Source organism: Quercus suber, unplaced genomic scaffold, assembly GCF_002906115.3.
Source record: "Quercus suber isolate HL8 unplaced genomic scaffold, Cork oak 2.0 scaffold_2, whole genome shotgun sequence".
Lineage (NCBI taxonomy): Eukaryota > Viridiplantae > Streptophyta > Magnoliopsida > Fagales > Fagaceae > Quercus > Quercus suber.
The window spans coordinates 4225720-4246216 of record NW_027069469.1 but is presented as its reverse complement, the minus strand read 5'-3'; positions in this window follow the sequence as shown (position 1 = coordinate 4246216).

Below are 20497 nucleotides of genomic sequence, written 5' to 3'. Positions count from 1 at the left end.
AGATGTGCTAAGGTCTAATCGCAACGATCAGGAAATGTTCTGCATTCGGGAGCATGTTGGGCCCACTACAAGCTAATGACTAAGGGAATTTAGCAAGAGGACAAGGCTAATTTAGGTTGGTAACAGATCATAGTTAATGCCTTTGGGAAATCCGCTGTCGAACACTATTCAACATCTGGAACAAGTTTCGAGAGAATCTTCAGAGAACATGATTATTCTAGGGATTGGAGGTGAAAGTGGGATTGCATAGAAACCAGCAAAAGGTGATAATTTCAACCCCACTAAGAGAAGGCTATATAAGTGACTGAAGCACACAAAGTTAGGGGTTGGAAAAATTAGGGGAGTGAGAAACTGAAAGAAAAACACAAGGAAACACAGGAGAGCAGAAGGAAACCAGAGGGAGGTTCTAGCATTAAGGTTTGGAGGAGACAAATCAAGCCAAGTTTAGGGCCCGACCTGTAGGATCGTGACATAGCCCACATATAAATAAATTGGGGCCCAAATACTATCACTTGTGTAGCTTTTTGGTGACCATAGCATCAATGCGTATGCATAGGTTACATGCTAGTAGAACATAATAGAAGTGCTCCACTAGGTTTGGTCCGAATACTTAATTCCATTTTGAAAATTTCATATATGGCCATAGGGTTTATAAAGAAAAAATGTTATCTCTTAAAGTGAATTTGGGCTTAACTATTTTGAATGTTACGTTTAGTTGGGGGTGTAAAGGGAGAGAATGAAATATGGGAAAGGGAAAAATGGGAGAGGAAAATATGATTTTTCATTGTGTGGTTTGGGGTCAAAAAAGAGGGGAATCAAAATAGGGTAAATGAATTTTACGTAACCCATCATTTTTTTCCTTCCAATTTGAGAAGAAAATGGAAGGGAAACGGGTTTGAGAAGAAACTTAAAAAATCATTCGTCCACTTTTCCATCGTTTCACATAATAATAAGGATATAATAGTAATTTAATCTTCTTCATTTTTTTTCCCCATCATCTATACTACATATACAAAGGGGACAAATATTTTCTATCATCTCAATATTTTCTATTCTTCCATTTTTTTTCATCTCCACTAGACGGACTAATAAAAAAAATAAAAAATTCAAGCCAAGTGGCTTTTTTTTATTAAAAAAAATAAATTAAATGGCACAAGCCAAGTGTTTATCTTTTTCTTTCTTGAGGTAAAATAAAGGTTATATATAAGCTTATAAAAGCATTGCGATATCATGAAATGAATAAATTTATTTCTCTTCCACTAAATAGGTGGTGAGAGAATAAATGGATAAAGTCATAAATTAGTCATGACACATGAGAGAGAACAAAGACCGTATGTTCCATACAATTATTAATATAGCCTAGCTTTGAGTGTGATGAAATGGTTTTCACATTTGTAGTAATGAAGGCAAAAAATGGATTTTGAGTCTCCTATTTGCAATAATTAGTTTATATCACTTTCAATTTTTTCCTTAATTTTGTTTCTAATCTTCCTTTTGGATGAATTAACCTTTTTTAAATCTACATTTTGGATGTTGCTTCACTCATAATTTACCTTCTTAATAAAATGAGAAATGATATGTCTACAACATTTTTACAACAAATCTTAAGTGGCAGGTTGTTACTGGTTATTATTGTTGGGGCAAAAAAGTAATCTTAGTGTTAGTTTCAAATTTGAACCAATAACAACTAACCACGTGTGATTTGTTGTAAAAATATTGTAAAATTGTTGTAAACGTAGCATCTCTCTAATAAAATATGTTGTAAAAAAAAAAATTGTATCTCTACTCTCTAGTATTACTTGTTTAAAAGCCACATTCCAAAAATGATGATAAAAGCATAAAATTAACCTTTTTTAAATCTACATTTTGGATGTTGCTTCACTCATAATTTACCTTCTTAATAAAATATGTTGTAAAAAAAAACTGTATCTCTACTCTCTAGTATTACTTGTTTAAAAGCCACATTCCAAAAATTATGACAAAAGCATAAAATTAGAAGAAATAAATTTATCAAATTAAAGTGAGAAGCTTGAGACTTGAACAAACACCAAAATATCAAAGAAACAAGGAAAATATAAACCCATGGAACTCAAAAGAAGGGAAGTTTATGTCTTATTCTTCCTATTTCCACCAACAGCTCTCAAAGGCTTAAATGGCATTTGTTGATGATAAGAAAGCTAAGGAGGAGGAATGGCCAGTAATATTGGTCCCCTCAACATCGAGAGAAAACCGTATGGACCTTTATACCTTGCATTATTTCCATTTCCCGGTCTTGAATTGAAATTTGAAAGTGATTTTTACTCAAATTCTTGAATTTCAGTCATCCTTAACTTCAATTTTCATGTGAAGATAAGGCCTTATTAGTCACAAGAAAATAGTGTGGACTTTATTATTTTCCTGCATTATTTTTGTTTCTCCATCTCATATCAAAAACAATCTAAAACATTGACTAATCTCTTTATTTGTGAGTTTGAAGTATTTTAATAAAAAATTTCATTCTTTTCTTTCTTGTGAGTGCTTTGTTGAAATTTAAGTCAAGACTTTGTAAAGCCAACACTTCAATCATTTTTTGTGCAAGACCAAAGAGGATTGCTTCTACCATTTCTTGGTAGTAGCTGAAAGGAACGCTTAAAGAGAGAGATGAATGCTAGCTAGAAGTAATGAAGTGTGTAAGGCTGTCCACAGGTCAGGCCAGGTCAGTTTTCGACCTAGCCTGAACCTGACCCGCCGGCATCGGGTGGAAAGAAGAGGGACCAGAAATTGATTGCCAGCGTCAATCGGTTGAGTTAGTTTTGAATTTGGGTGGAGATCGGGTCTGTTCGGGTGGAGATCAGGTCATCGCCGGAGCTGCAAATGTCACCGAAATCTGCAAAAAAAAAAAAAAAAAAAAAAGCGCCAGAATCTGTAAATCATTGCCGAAAAATGTAAAAATTCACCAAATCTACATCAAAATCGCCAAAATCTGAACCAAAATCGTTGAAATTTGCTGGGATTTGGCAGGATCTGGCTAAATCTCACCAAATATGGTTGAGAACTCGCTGGATCTCCTCAGATAAATAAAACAACCTCATTCAGTAGAGTGTTTGGAGATGCTGGTAGTGAGGTGAGCTGTGATTTTCGTCAAGGAAATTGGGTTGCAACAATCCCATTTTGAAGGTGACTCAGAGGTGGTTATCAAGGGATTGCAAAAGGCTGGTATAGAGCTCTCAACTATTGGGCATTTGGCTAGGGACACGTTATCTCATGTTAGCTCATTGAGGAGTTTTTCTTTCACTCATGTGGCAAGGCAATGTAATGTGGTTGTGCATGCTTTGGCCTAAAGAACAAGGTCATCTTTTCCTTTTTCATCCAAGAGCAAGGTTATCTGTTCCTTTTTCTCCTTGGATAGAGTCTGTTCCACCTGACATTAACGCTTTTGTATGCGTTGATTTTTCAAGTCGTTGAATAATAAACAAGTAGACAATCTTTTCACTCAAAAAAAAATAATAATAATTAGTATTTAGAGTGTTGACTATGAAATGATTTATTTTTATCTTTTTCTTTCTTTCTTTTTGTATGGTACGTGACTTTCAAGAAATAAAGTACTTGGGTTTTTTTTTTTTAATACTTTTTTTCTGTTGTAAATTTTATACTATTAATTAGATTCTAATTATTTAAGATAACAATTATTATTTACAGTGTGGTTGGAATGGTTTGTAAACCGTGACGTTTCAGTGTAGTTCTAAGATTACAAAATATTTCATAACTTTTTTACTACAACTCTGCTATGACAAATTGTGAGTAATTAACCATCAATATGTTTTTCACTAATCCCACCATTTGTTTTTCACTAATCACACTCTGCCTCGTCACAATTGTAATAAAAAGTTGTGAAAAATTACGTAGTCATACACTTTTCTGGACGTTTGTAGCCTGAATGAATCATCAACCAGACCCAACCAAGATGTACGGAAGCTGATGTACTGGTTGGGATGGTCCCAAAGGGTAAACAATTTTCAATCATTTCCTAGGTAGCCTTTCTCGTACGGATCGTTCCAATTCCAAAAATCTCTCTGCATGAAGTCAACATTGGCATCTCCTGACTCCTATATCAATGTCCATGTTGGCTTATGATTATAATACAATTTTTGGTTTTACTTGATCTCCAAGGGACTTTTATTTTTCATGTCAAGGCAAAACTTTAACCTCTCTCCAAGAACTAAGATGTCTTTTGTCTGCATAATAAGAGTCTTCTTTATTTTAAGTTTTGTTCAAATTTTTATAGTTTAAATTGAATATATGTATAATTCCATGTATTGAGTTTCTCTTACACCCCAAAATGATTAGTCAAGTTGTAATTGAAGTTACTCGTAATCATTTATAAATTCAAAATCTGCTTAACAAACATCTAATATGGGGCTTAGCATATGCCTACATAACACATACTCAAACAACCCAATGCAATTCAATTTGCACAAATTTGAGTATCACATTATACTGTATAGCATTTATGTAAAAGAGCAGAAGTTCTAGAAAAAAAATGGAATTCTTTCACTTCTCAGTCCTTCGTAGGGGTAATCACAGGTCGATCGGGCTCAATTTAGTGTTAACTCGTCAACAAACTTGATCACGTTGGGTCTCTATTTCTTCTACCCTTCGCGGAACATGAGCATATGCAGGTTACTGACCAAGCCAATTCTTAGAATCAACCCTTTCAGATTTGGTGGTTCTGGATTTGGCGAATTTATCAGATGCTGAGTGTGAGTTGATAATTCTAGGCTAATGGCTTACATTTTAAATAAATAAAGGTATTATGAGTATTAGTCAAGGGTCAGGTGAGATAAACAAGCTTAAGAGTTGTAGAAAACCAAAGAGCTGTGAAAATCATCGATTTCCTTGTATAAAACAAATGGTGACCCTTGCATCAGGGTAGCATGATGTTATAACTTGGCCATGCCGAAATGAAGTCTTTTTATATTATGCTTCACAAACCTTATGGATATAATAGATTTCCTTGCAATTGTATTAATTTAATATAAGTGGTTTTTTTTTTTTTTTTTTTTTTGAGAAGATATAAGTGGTTATTATTATGAAAAAAAATTAAAGGTATTATAACTTTTATTATAAAATACTTATAAACTGAAGTGATAATCCTTCTAAAAAAAAACTAAAGTGACAATTAATATGAACGATGTCACCTAAATAATATAGTATAAATAGTTATTTAATCAATATATCCTTTCCATTAGTAACATATCAATTTATAAGGTTTACAATGGTAAAATTTGTAAGATTTTTCTCTAACATTATTCTATTATTATATGGCAAAATGTTTCACAACCTTGATGGAGTCGACCGTAGACCATCTTACCAAAATTATTATTGGTCTTTGTACAATACTAAGGATAAAAAAGATTGATTTGTTACTTTTAGAGAATCGAGATTGAGAAAAGTTGGATAGAATGAAGTCTTTGTTCATACTTGCAGGTTAGGCTACGTTTGGTTCAATGTAAATCGAATTCCGAGTGTAAAATGAATGCAAGGGAAAGTGAATTCCCGTAAGGAAAATAAAATTCGGATGTTTGGTTGTGCAATGGAAAATAGTCTGGAAAACGATTTTCGGTGTTTGGTAACATTCTAAAAATGCTATTTTCCTACAAATTTTTCACATTTTCTCAACTATTTTCTTAGCATCCAAACAAATTTTATTACAGAAAATTTCAATATATACACTTCAAGAAACAAAAATCTGCTTAAAACAATTCATTAAACTAAAAAATTTGGTCAAACTAAGAGAGGAAGAGAGAGTGATCGAAAATTGAGGGAAAGAGAGAGATCGATCATGGGTCATGGGCGACGAGATCAAGACAACAAGATCGGTCATGGGCGATGAGATTGAGACGACGAGATTGGCGACGTCGATGAGCTTTAGGTTGAGAACGAGAACAACACCGCCGATGAGCTTTGGGTTGAGAATGAGAACGATGGTGCCGATGAGCTTTAGGTCAAGAACGAGATCAGTCTTGGGTGGTGACGATCTTGATAGCGGTGCCGATGCTGGGGTACGATCTCAGTGGTGATGCGATCTCGGCAGGACAATCTCGGTGGCGCAAACTCAATGGCGCGATCTCGCCGGCGCGTCTGGGTGGGGCGCGATCTAGCTCTCTCTCTCTCTCTCTCTCTCTCTCTCTCTCTCTCTCTCTCTCTCTCTCTCTCTCTCTCTCTCTCTCTCTCTCTCTCTCTCTCTCTCTCCGCATCTGTGAGCCCCAAAATAATTTGAAAGTAAAACAGAAGTTGCATTCATTTTTCGGGTCAAAAGCCTTATTTTACGATCAAAGTAAATAATATATTCCGAAAAACTCTATTTTCCATGCGCAACCAGACACACGAAAAGGTGTAAAATGATTTCCTAAAATCGTTTGAAGCCAAAACAAACGCAGCCTTAGTGTTTTTTTTTTTTTTTTTCTCCAAGGGTTTTTTTCTTTTTCTTTTTTTCTCCAAGGGTTTTTATAAATACCACCTTGATTTCCCATGTAAGTTGTTTTTTTTTTTTTTTTTTTTTAATTTTTTACTTATTTTTTTTTATATTTCACAAATAATTAATATTTTCTAAAAATACTATATATGTGAATCAATTTATTCTCTATATTANCATATATTTTTTGTCAAAGTTTCTTCGGTATTGAATAGAATAACAACTATTAATATAAAAACGTGGAAGCTCAATAGAGAATGTAAATTAGATTCTAATTGCACTCTAATATTATGGCAAGTGCCATTCAATTAGATTTCAAATACTCTCTAGCTTTGTGCTAAGTGTTTTTATAATTTAAAACTAGTTCATTCCTTTTTAAAAGTAATTTATGTCCACTTTCAACCCCAATTAAAAATATTTACAGCCTATAAAAATATAAATAAGTTTTCTTTTTTGGAAACTTAAACACCATCCCTAGTAACCTCTCACCCCATAAGAATTTATACATATGGAGTGACCATTACATCATGAGGTAGTAACATTCAAATACATAAATTAATAATATTAAACTTAGGTATAAATGTTTCTTATGTAATTATAATCGTGAATATTTTTTAATGCATGTGTACATATGCAAGGATTACATGCTAGTAAAATTGATTTATGTCATTTTTAAAAAAATTGTGCAAGTGAGAAAGAAGCTCATTCCTCCACCGAGTTTCATGAGCCTCTTAACTTTCTCTTATCAATCTTTCCTGGCATTCTTGGAGTAGACTTTTGAGGCTCCGGTATCTCTTCACTAAGAAAGCATGGTGCAATCATGCTGGTCGTTATCATGGTAGTAGTTATCTACAGTACTGCATTGTTGGGTATTAAATTAGGACCTCAAAACGCAAACTATCTATCCCAATGTTAAAGATTGTTTATGTCATTTGTGCAATCCATGCATGTGAGCTACTTGCTTCAGGTTGTTCCTGATTAATTTATGCGGAATCCTAGTAGAGGTGTTGTGCCGTTGGTACACACAAATTTATGCCTTCCTCTGTCACCAAACAATTCTAGTACTTAATACATCCTGAAATTTGTTCCAAAATATTTGCAAAGCATTCAGCAATTTTAGTTTAAAGGGCATGACAAAGAATCAAGATCAAGATGATGGTGGCGGTCTACTTGCAAATATCATATAATTGGCCCATATGTGTGGGATTATCAAAGATTGTTTCTACACTTATGAATCATATAGTAAATAATGTCTAATTCACACAAAATTTAAGGTGACTCTTTGATTATGAAAGACTTAAAAAGTTTGTTGAATTCTTTTTTAGTTAGAAGAGAAGCTAATTGCCTTATGCTCGTGGCTTAGCAATCTAGACCTGCTTTGTTTTTACCCATGGGCCCAAACCCATCTCCTTATCCCAATGTGGGTCTTCTTCCCTTCCAAGGAAGATGGGTTGGGCCCTGGTTCTCTTTCAGTCTTTTGTAATATTCTGATGAAATAGTATATTCGAATTTTGAAGACCCAATCCCACTTTTGGGTTTTGTGTACTCAGCTTTTGTAAAAAAATATTGAAGTGTTCACTTTTATATATATATATATATATATATATTTGTAAGGAAACCCAAATTAGAAATAAAAACTCTTTTTATTTATGAATGTCATTTTGCGATAAGAAAAATGGTGTTTGTTTTATTAAAGACAAGTCCAGGGTCTAATTACATCATGAAAAAGTGTGAGGTACCCTTGTGCACCTGTGCGTCCATCATTCTTTACGGAGTAAATAAGGGAAATCAAATGTTTAATTAATTATTTAATGCACACATTATTATTCAAATTACAGTAATAATTTTATTATGGAAAGCATGCAAAGAGTTAATTCTTCTAAGTTATTATTTGCATATGAGAAGTTAAATTATTTGCATATGGTTGGAAAAGTCTTCTAGCGACTCAACCTATTTTAAGGAAGGGCTATTATTGGAGAGTGGGCATTGGATCCTCTATTCGGGTTCTGACAGATAAGTGGATTCCCTGCCATCCAACAAACAAAATTCTAGTCCCACCACATGAAGTTGATGAGGAGTGGCAATTGTCAAATTTGATAGATTGGTCGAACTTTCAATGGGATCATGGTTTGATAGATGCGGTGTTTAATGGAATTGATGCTGAGGCTATTTATAGGATTCCTCTAAGTCGACGTTGTGTGCCTGATGTTTTGGTTTGGCTACATAATAAAAATGGAAGGTATACGGTGAAGTCCGGGTACTATGTTACGAGGAGGTTGCTGCGAGAAGCTAGCCAGGTGGGGGAAGGTTCAGGTCCGATGTCAAGCAGCATGGTTTGGGCGAGGATTTGGAAGCTTCACATTCCAAATAAAATTAAAGCTTTTGGCTGGCATGCTTGTCACAACATCTTACTGACTAATGAGAAGCTGCAGCAACGACGGATTATTAAGGATGATTCATGTCCAATCTGCCAATGTTTTCCAGAAACATCTATACATGCTTTGTGGGAGTGTGGGGCTGCTCAGGATGTGTGGGCTGGATGTCCAATTCGAATTCTGCAGAAGGGTCTGACTAATCAATTTGGTGTGATGCAGCTATTTGAGAACCTGATGCACAAGCTAACCGAGGAGGATTTAGAGTTTTTTCTGGTCCAAGCGTGGCTCATTTGGAACCAACGCAACCTGGTTTTGCATGGAGGAATTTTGTAGGAGCCTAGTAGGCTAAATGCGAGAGCTGGCAATCTTCTAAGGGAGTTTAAAGAGGCACAAATGCAGCTAACGGTACCAGGTTTCAATGGGCGCTCACAGACATGGCAGCCACCCGAAGGACAAGTATACAAGGTCAATTTTCAGCTTTAGGTGTTAGGGTTATAATTTGGTATGATAGCGGTCAGGTTATGGCAGCTTTGTCGTCAAAGGGTGGTGCTGTTCCAGACAGTGAAGAGGCAGAGGTATTGGTGTGTAGGAAAGCTCTAGAATTTGCAGTGGATGCTGGTTTTTCAGACTTGATCATGGTGTTAGAATATATATTAGTCATATTAGCCCAATATAATAGGCCCAAGCCCATTCCTACTTGTTCTAGTAGTCTAGAGTTTAGTCACTTATATATATTCATGTTAGGGTTCATTGTAATACAGATTATTGTACTACACTCTTATACAATAAAGATGTAGCCCTTAAGGGATTCCTCATTGGATTTAGTCTCCATGGCTTCTCACAGCCACCGTGGCTCAAAACCCAGGAACCTGGAATCCAAAGACCGCCGCACACGCCACCATGCGCTGACAAAGCCTTCGGTTGCTCCTCCTACGCACCGCCGAAGTTCTCGGCTTCCATAAAAGATTATGGAACACGCGCCACTCCTTTGATCACGTAACCCTCGTGTTCTTAGTGTTCCTATTCTATGCTTATCCTTCCGCATCCGCTCTAGCATACACAACATAGTATAACACATTGCGTTTGCTAATAATATTGTTTTATTTTAACATGGTATCAGAGCCAAACTCCGTTCTTGGCATCAAATAAAATCTCTAGCAAGCAAAGAAGATTCTTATGTGCACACCACCATTGGAAGTCACATATGCTTCTTTGCTAGATCTAGACTCCATGGCATCTCGCAGCCACTGTGGCTCAGTGCTATGTCCAAGATCCACAAACTCAAGCAAACTCGTGACATCAATATCAGATTTGTGCAAATCAAGCCTTCGCCTGATGAAATCAACCCCACATATGTGCTCCCCGGCCTACCAAGAGTAAAACCCAGAAATCTGGTCATCTGAAACTCAGTCACGCGCCTCCACGCACCGCAGTCGGCTCCAAAAAATACTCACGCGTCGCCACAAATCTCAAATATCGGATAGGATTGTGACCACACGCGTCGCCCTGTCGGACTCGTGGCTTGCCGATCTGCAAACCCGAGAAGTCCGGTCGTCTATCGCGTTCACACGCGCCGCCTGCGTTTCAAGATCTGCCCCACGCGTCGCTTGCGTTTCCTTATGTGTAGCTCATCAATTAGTCACACGTGTCGCACTATAGGCCATGTCGACCACCGTTCTGAACACGAAAGAAATTTGGCTTTCAACCAATGAAGCACGCGCCTCCACGTGCCGCCCAGATTCTGACTCATCTTTCACGCGCTAGTGGAATACTCGCACGCGCCACACGTGCCTGAAGACTGCTGCTGATGTCACCTTGACGTCATCTAATGATGTCATCTTGCCACATCAGCACCACGCAAGTCCTAATCCAGGTCAGCACCACGTCATCAGGACAAGTCAGCAGCTCTGCAACCCGATCCGTGACCCTACCCGGAACCGACCCGGTCCATGCAGCCGTTGACTTTGACCATGATCTGTTGACTTTGACTTTTGCGTTGACTTTTAACCAAGAGTCAAAATTTCCGGAAAGGCCTATCTTGCTCAGTTTTTCTCGTAGATTCCGATTTTGGACTCTGTTTCTTCATTTGAAACTCCAAAATTGGTGAATTGGCACATTCTTCATTGTGGTTTCTTCAAAGGCATTCTTCAAGGCATCTCCAAGTGATCTTCTCATGCTTATCCAACCTCAAGCCTTCATCGAGCTTCCACCTTAAATTTGAGGGAGGGTGTTAGAATATATATTAGTCATATTAGCCCAATGTAATAGGTCCAAGCCCATTCCTACTTGTACTAGTAGTCTAGGGTTTAGTCGCCTATATATATTCATGTCTCGTGTTCTTGATGTTCCTATTCTATGCTTCTCCTTCCGTATTCACTCTGGCATACATAACATGGTATAACACATCGCGTTGTTAATAATAATATTGTCTATTCAACACATGGAAAGGGACAATACACCTGTCATGAACTCTATTACTTTAGCCTGATCAGATTTGTCCCGCTTGGGAAATATCTATGACGACATTCGTTGTTTGGCTGGAGGTTTGCGACATGTAGAATTTAATAGTGTCAGCCGTAGTGCCAATGGAGTAGCTCATTCCTTAGCTCGTTATGCTAAGCATTTAGGTGAGGATATTGATTGGTTGGAAGATTCTCCACCCCGGCCTTAAAGGCCTTGTATTTGGATTCTATTTCTTTTTCTAATTAAATGATATTGGGTTTGCTTTCAAAAAAAAAAAAAAAGAAAAAAAAAGATATTGGTTTGGTCTAAGAGAGAAAAAGTGGGCTTTGTCTTTTTAATAAACGTGGGTTTGAAATTAAATTCTCATGAAAGTGGGCTGGGTTGGCGTTATTTATTATTGAAAGTAGGCCATGTTAATTGAAACGGTGAATTAGATGGAGCTTTTTGTCAGCTTGAAGTTATATTTGTCCCCCCTTAAGACTGGTTTTTTTCTTTCAAAATATTTTTATTAATCTGTCTTGCAAATTCAAAGAAAGGTAAATCAAGAACAAGAAAAACAAATATACTTGGACAAAGTTGAAATTTTTTTTGGAGAGGAAATTAAAGTTCCATGAGATTAAAGAGCCCTCTAAGGCACTTTATCTAATTTTCCTGTTTGATTCTGGTGGTCAATTTTAAGTGCACTGTAATGTCTGCACGCCTAATATTGTTCGTACAACACCTTTAATTAGTTAAGATTATGATTATTATTAATTTTTTGAGTTATGTTTACTAATTATAGTTTGGAATTCGGTCCACGTTGGTCTATTCGGTCCACTTCAGTGCATACGGTCCACTTTGGTCCAATTCCATTCACTTTAGTCTAATTTAGTCCACTTTGGTCCAATTCCGTCCACTTTAGTCCAATTCGGTGTACTTACATATGAATGGGAATAGACAAGTTTAGGTTGGGAGTACTATTAATTATTTAAGTAATATCAATTGTTATTATATGTTAAGTTTTGATTATCATGATAATCTTCTTAATAGAATGAGAATTTGAATAAAAAATTTGAAACTTAAAAATTTTAGTTATACACCTAAAGAAATTAGGAAAATCCAATGCATAATAACAATAGTTAGAAAATATGGACTACTTTAAAAAGGAATAATATCAATTAAACACACCAAAAATTATAAAATTATATATTTGTAAAAATAGCTAGAGAAATAGAAATTACTTTTAGAAATTGTTTAATTTTTAGGGAGAAAAAATTATCTACAATGAAGCTTAGAGAATTACTTATACTATACCATATTTCAAAATAAATTTATGTTCCCACATATTGTGTGGATATGCAACTAGTCCATCTTAAAGGTTGAGCATTCTCATTTAGTCATGTAAAACCCATAAAAATGCAAAATAGAAAACACCATACCTAAAAAGAGAAACAATTCCTAGCTTCATCCAGTTATTTATTTTGTATAAAATTAAATACAATGCATTAAATTAGTACTTTTTTAATATACAAAAGCACCGTAGCTTTTGTAAAACATTTTCCCCATTTTTTATTCACTTTTCTCTTTCCTTAGAACTTTTTTTGAAAATAATAAGATTATTTTAATATGATGTGATGAGTTGAATGGATTTTTTGAAAAAAAAAATTATTTTAATATGATGTAGCTAAAATGAAGAACGAGATGTAGAGTGTTTTATAAAGGTGATTATGTAAAATAAAAGAAAAAACTTATTACTCTCTGTTTACCTTTAGAGCAATAAACTTATTGAAACAAACGGAGAAGACAGAGAAAGATAGATTGAAGTAATTCACCTTAGAGTAATAAAGAAGAAAAATTAAATGCACTGAGTAATTTTAAGAATCCACATTGCCATGCCCTATATTTTCACATTGGCCTTACTCCGACACAATTACTTCTGAAGTAGGCACCTACTTTCTTCAATACACATCTTGTTGCAATGTCATTGAGTACATCAATCACAACACCACTTCAAATACTTAATTAATAAACAATAATTCAGCAAGAAAAAAGCTTTTCAATTGCAATTTACCATTAAAACAATCTGAAACTATAATTCCATTATATTTTCTTCATGCCATTTCAACAATAATTTGAATTCATCAAAATGTTTTCATCAACATTCCTTTACCGTAAGAAGAAGTTTAGTTGTTGAACCCCTATATATATAGTTTAAGTGTGGTTTCTAGAAAATATAAGTATCTAACTATGAGATGCAAGTAAAGCACAAAAAGGGATGAACGTGCACCTATATGGGACTCAAGTGATGACCTAATCTCTAGTCTTTACCCAAATAGCCCCTTTTTTGGCAACTCAAACAATTTTACTTCACTTTACTGACTTAACCCATAGATGCATGCATAAGCACGACCTAATATTAGAATGACTTTATGGGCTTCATATTTTGACTAGTGATTTTCACTTCACACAGTTTTACACACACTATGGGCTCGTTTGGTAGAAGAATTTGAGTAATGTTGTTTATATTTTTTTGAAATACGTGTGTGTAAAAATACGAGTAATATTATTTAAAAATTGAAAATATGTGTTTAAAATATTTTACTAAACGGGGCCTACATATTTGAACTGAAACTGTGACTTCAAGTCATGATATTGGACTTAAAAATATTCATGACTTCAAGTCACAATTTTAGTTAAAAAATATGGTGTGTGCAAAACTGTATAACAATTTATGTGCAACATGTATTACTCAAAACAAATTTCATACTGTCATTGCACCACGCACGTCATACGTGTCATTGCACCGGCCACAACAATTTCTCCATGTAATATTTTTCTTAAAGAAAATTATTTTGTTCAAATTTTTTTTATTATTATTTTTTTTCACTTTTCTAGCAAAGAAAGTAGGACCACATCTAGCTTAATAAAATTACATCCGTCCATACACTTCTAGAACTCCAAGGTGGTCATTCTTCAACCCATATTATAGCACCTTGGCCCTCCTTTATATTTTACATTTGAATACAGATAATTGTTTAAGTTTAAGTTGACTAGGGAGTAGGGAGGGACAACGAAAATGACACATTTGTACCTTAATGTCTCTTTGTTTTCAATGAGGAATTTTTTTTATATTATGCTACAGTCGTTTAGTTGCTTGGTTAGGTAGTTTTAGCGACAGCCACACACACGAACATCAGTGGTTTGCAAAATTTTCTTCCTCTTTTCTGAATTGCACGTGGAGTTAACGAACATGATTAGCTTTTCTAGAAGGCAATTTTAGTAAAATGCTCAATGCAACAAACGAAGAAACACGAATCCAATATAGATACACAAGGCCCACTTCACCATCCAAATATTTGCAAAATTTCAAACAAATTGTTTGTCAGCTTTTACCTGATTATTATCATCATCGAGTAACTCTAGTTATTTATGAGTATTACTAGGAATTTTCCTTACTAAAATTTAGTTGATCATACACATAGATGCTTAAAAGGAATATTTCATACACATGATGGAATAATTACGTGCCAAAAGAGTTCTTTTAGCGAAATATATATATATATATATATAAAATAAATTTTACAATTTTTTTTTCTCAACGTAAGAATTAAAGTATTATTAAATTATTTGCATATGTCATTTACAATGACAATGAAAATAAAAATAATGGTTTGGAGCAATTGTTGTATTTGTGATAATAATAATAATAATAATAATAATCACCTCCTCTTTAATCTATAACGAAACACCCACCTTTTTAAATGTAAACTATTTACATTAAAAATTGATTAAAAAAATTTCAAATTTTTTATTAGAAGAGGTGTGGATGACAGTTTAAGTGGACGGTGAAATAGAGATCAACTAAATGTTGAAGATTTTGATTCAATTTTTTGGAGAGAGGAAAAGTGAACTCTCGTATGTTCAAGATCCAAAAACTAGTTTTTAAGTGCAAGAATTTGGATCTTCAATAGAACCACATTTTCTCTATTATTTTTTTATTTTATTTTTTTGGATGAATAGAATCACACTCAATCTCATGGCCATAGCGGTTTATACGTATCTGTCAATTTCATAAAATGGCTTACTCGGCTACATATTGTCATCCACACATGGGCAATCATCATTGCACCAGCCACTACTAGTCAAGCAAGTGGAATGAAAGGATAAGTATTTAAATTACCTAGGCAGGGAAAAAAAAATCTCATGTTTGCATGTGGTATGAGTGTGAAAACAAGTAAAGCACAAGGATAAAGATGGGTTAGAAAGTTCGTTTACTTTCTACTTTTTCTTATTTAAGAACTGAGAAAAGAAAAAAGAAAAAAAAAGTTTTTTTTTTTTTTTTTCATACGAGTTAAAAATTCTACTATATCTTAATTTAATTGTATATACATGTGAAACTCCCTTCTCATATTGTTGTATTAGAAAAGTTTTGCTGCATACAAGAGTATATGACAGCAAAAAGAAATGAGCGTGTGTTCAAGTGTCCACTTGATCATGTGCATTACACACATATCCCCTTCTTTTTGCTGTCACTTACATATCTCTATACGTAGCAATTACTATGTACAAATATGCAGTAAAACATTTCCCATCTTGTACGGATTCTTTTCTCTAATACCCCTTTTTTTTTGGGTCAACAATGTCTAAAAATGGCCTAAATCTTGCCCACTTAACAGTCCTACCTGAATGAAAATTGAAATACTGACGTGGAATAAACAAATTAATTACCTGCTTCGCTTCTAGAAAGGCCACAAACAAATTAAGTGACTCGAATTCAACTCAGTCAAACTAATTGCATCTAGCTTTGTCTCTTGCTCTCTCCTTTTCTTTTTGGGTGGGATGGGTGAAAAAAAAATATCAAGCAATACAGCAAAAACATTACAGAGAGAGAGAGTGTGTGTACTGAATTATATTATGAGAAAATGATCTCTTATATACAAAAGTCTCACTTAATTAAAGAACTAACTAATCATTTAACCTCTCTAAGAAACTGAAATCAGCTAAAATAATCACAGAAATATGTGACCAATCAGTGTCTTCATATGCTATTGGGTCTCAATTCGGCAACTTCATCCACTTCATAGAACAATCATGTGAAGTTTTGACGGCCCAAAATTTCCTGCCTTTAACTAATAATTAATTGCCTCAAGTAACTGGAATACTGACCAATCTGCTAACTATTTCAACAACACTGTTTTTAAATGATTTTACCGACTATAATATTGACTGAATAGCCTGGCCTCTGTCCTCCACAACTACGTAGATTTCAGCCCCTTTTTTCAACAGCCATGGACATCAAAATGATAACGATGGAATAGGTCTTTTTGACTTTTTGAATCATATAATAATAGTATACCAAATGATTAACATGAGAATAAATAGAGATTGCATGCAGCAATTAGATATTCATTTTCACCAAGCAGCTATGGCGATCATTGAGATAGAGAAGCTGAGGATTCATGAATGTTCGGTTGGGAGACATCGATCAGTCTCACAAGCACTTCCAAGGAGAAAGAAAACAAAGAAATCGAAGCGCCGGTATGTGTTCGTTCTTCATTTTCTTGTGACTCAAAATAGACCCTTATGGGAAAGAACATAACAGTTCAAGAATTTAAAATAAAAATAAAAATTTACTACTCATTCTATTTAGTGGCATTAGCCCATAAATTTCATCTCTTTCTTTACTATAAACTCTGCTACCCTTGTCTTTTCTACCTTATAAAACCACTCCATAATTTTATTTTATTATCTCCCTTTGGAAATAATTTGAATTATAAATGGTGATTAATTATATTATTTAGTTGAGGAGGAAAAGGGTATTATGATTAATAAGGATGATGTGATAAGCGATGAAGGGTGGTTGAGTGCACCTTATAGTGTAGGTCAAAATCACTTGTTATTGGATTTGTAAGCTGGTCTGATCTAATTCTCCCATCTCCATCTTCATGAAATTGTCCTTTCAAAAACTTCATTTAACTGAAAGACTTTAAGAGTAAAAGCTTCTCTCTTTTCAGTGTAAGATTTGAGTTTAGGTCATTCAATTAATTGACAATTTCCTTCCATTCCTTAGAAAACCCATGTGCATGAGCTATTTTGTGAAGGATAGACCACATAGCAATCTGATTCCCCTCTCTTTGAGCTTTCCATAATTACATGTTTTATCTTTTGTTTAAGATCTTTGAAATGGTGGACAAAAATTTGACTCCCAAAGTGATTGGTCATCTTATGGGTGAGTGAGGGATTGACTTTACCATAATTTGGTTATGTTTTGAGTTGTTTACTTCTTTGAAAGTCTATTTGCTTTAATGTTAAATTAATGAGAGGTTGATTTTTTCACTTTACTCATTATTTTAGGATTGTATCAGTTGAATGTTAACATTACAAAATCTTGACTGCCAAGCTAATAACTAATCGATGTATTTAGCGTACATCTTGGTACTTTGGTAATCCATTATTAAAGAGAGAATGAAAGTAACAACACAAATTTAACCAAGGTACATGTTCATAAACATCAAGCTAGACCGATTGGAGGTCGAGGTACATATCCATAAACATCAGGCTAAACAGAGTGGAGGTGAAGGGTTGTTAAGGAGAGTTTCATGAAAATATGTTAAGAGAGTTTTGTGATGGTATAGGGTTTTTGGAATTGAGATTCAAGAAAAGGACGTATGTTTTGTACTTGCATGTTTGTGTTATTCTTCTCTTTTTATATTTAATATTCTAAGGGTTTTTATAAATAGAATCTATGATTTCTCATTAGAACACCTTCGATTTCTCATGTGACTCCTTCTATTTTCTTCTCTCATTTGAGCATTTTTTGTTCTTATAACACTATGAATCAATCTAGTCTCTGTATCTAATTGTAGGTTTGTGAGAATACTTTATTGGACTATTTAGATCTACCTCAAACTAAATAAATTAGTAGGCCAAAATATTGTCTGTTTTTTCACTAACTTGCAATGGATGTGATATGATGTTAGAATTGCCATTTAAGAAATTTCGTTGATGTAAAAAAAAACGCATGTGTACAGAAATCGATTAATTCCATTAAGATTTATTTTTTTATAAAAATATAATGTTCTATTATTGTCACAGATAAATATAAATTTTTTTTTTTTTGAGAAGGGATAAATATAATGTTTAAGAGGTTTTTACTGAAATTGAAAAATAAAGAACTAAGTTAATATTCACATAAAAATTATAAATCCTTTATTTGTTTCTTTGGGTGTAGTTTTGTTATTCATTATTTTTTTCAAAGTGTCTATGTAATCTTAGGTCATCATTGCATACGTATCTTGCTGACAAAGGATGACATGCACGTCATGAAGTGCACGTCATGCCGACATATTTTAGTTGACGTATTGTCAATGAATAGTTTAAAATTTTCAGTGGCACTGAGCCTTAAAATACGACTTTTCTCAAGGATAATTCATCATGGACTTTGTTTTTGTAAATTAATAAATAGGAGTAGCATCAATATTTAGCCTTTGGATATTCTCTTTTTTTGTTTTTATGCTTATTTTGTATCACATGATTCATCACGAAAATGCCTCACTTCAGCTATTTTTTGTTAACCTCGAATATTTACGTTTTATATGTCACTATCTTTGTTAGCCAAAAAAAAAAAAAAAAAAAAAAAAATAAACTCATGATTTATTTTTTATATTTTTTAAAAGTGCAAGCGGGAAAGAAGTTCGCTCCTCCATAGAATTCCATGATCCACTTAACTTTCTCATAACGATCTTGCTTAATGTTCTTGGAGTAACCTTTAAAGGCTCAGGCATCTCTCCACTCAAAGAGCACGATAAAATCATGTTGTTATTTATCATGGTAATAGCTATCTACAGCATCGTATTTTTGGGGATAAAGCTAGGACCTCAAAACGCAACCTACCTCCCAATGTTCAAGTTTATTTGTGTCATTTGTGCAATTCTTTCATGTGAGTTGCTTGCTTCAATCCTCGTCAATCCCTTAAAGCTGCTCATCATTAATATATGTGGATTCTTTGTAGAGCTTATTCGTCGGAGCTGGTACAAACTAATTTATGAGCTTCTCTGCCATGCATCTAATAAACTGGTACATTGGATCCAACATACATCCCAAGCATTCAAAAGTTTTTCTTTGTTTGGCGGCACAAATAGACAAGATCAAGATGATATCGTCTAATTGGCCTATTTATGTGAATTGGCAATAGTTATTTGGTCGTTTGATATTCGTAAAATTAATGTCAAATTATATGTTACTTTCCCATCAAACTAAGAAACAATTTCTTTGCTTATATAATTTGTTCTTATGTACAATTTATTGTTTTTCTTATCTAAATGCTTGATTAGGCTAATCAAGTTTTGGTTACTTATTAAGTTGTCAAGTTCATCCATTTTTCCCTTCCAAATTTAAATCATGAAGAATATAAAGTTTTGGGATAATCGTTAATGAGATTATGCACATTAAATGAGTTCAGAATTTGGAATAAGATCAAACTTCTAGTATTTTGAACTTTTTTAAGTTTGGTATTTTCGACTCATGAGGTCGAATTTTTTTTCTATTAATAGTTTGATACTCCAGAGATTTTTGGAAACTGAAATATTGAGATTAGTTTTGGATTTTACTTGATGTAATTTTCTCCTTTTTGGAATGGATACTATTCTACAAGGAGACTTTACGCACTTGTAAAGTGAAAATTTTATGTCTCGTTGTCACATGTACAATTCATAACCTCAATACACCCAAATAACTTTCCCAAACAAATATTGAGATTAGGTACTCAAGTTATTTATGAATGTTACTAAATATTAGTCACAGGCTTAAGCTTAATTAATCAGGTTATTCTCGATGATGCTTGGCTAAAAGTCAGTTCCTGTTCACCATCAAGGTGCATGAAGAAGCCAGCACATGAGTCATGAGAATTGCATGCAAAAAATCTCGAGGGTGGTTCTGTCTGGTCAGAGGGGAATCCTGGTTGCATTTAGCATCTTTGGGCTCAAGATGTATAAACTACTATATAGTATTTGCATGAATAAAATTTCTATAGTTTCCCTTAAAAAATATATGGGGTTAACAAGAACACCTGTTAAAAAATTGTTTTATATCAAAATTTTTTACTTTATGTCAGATTTTTTTTACTAGCTTCATATGGTATGGAGTCAATGAAGTTAATTTTTTGAATTCCACTTACTACTTTAGTCATATTTTCAATTCCCTCATATTAATTGAACTCCACGATAAT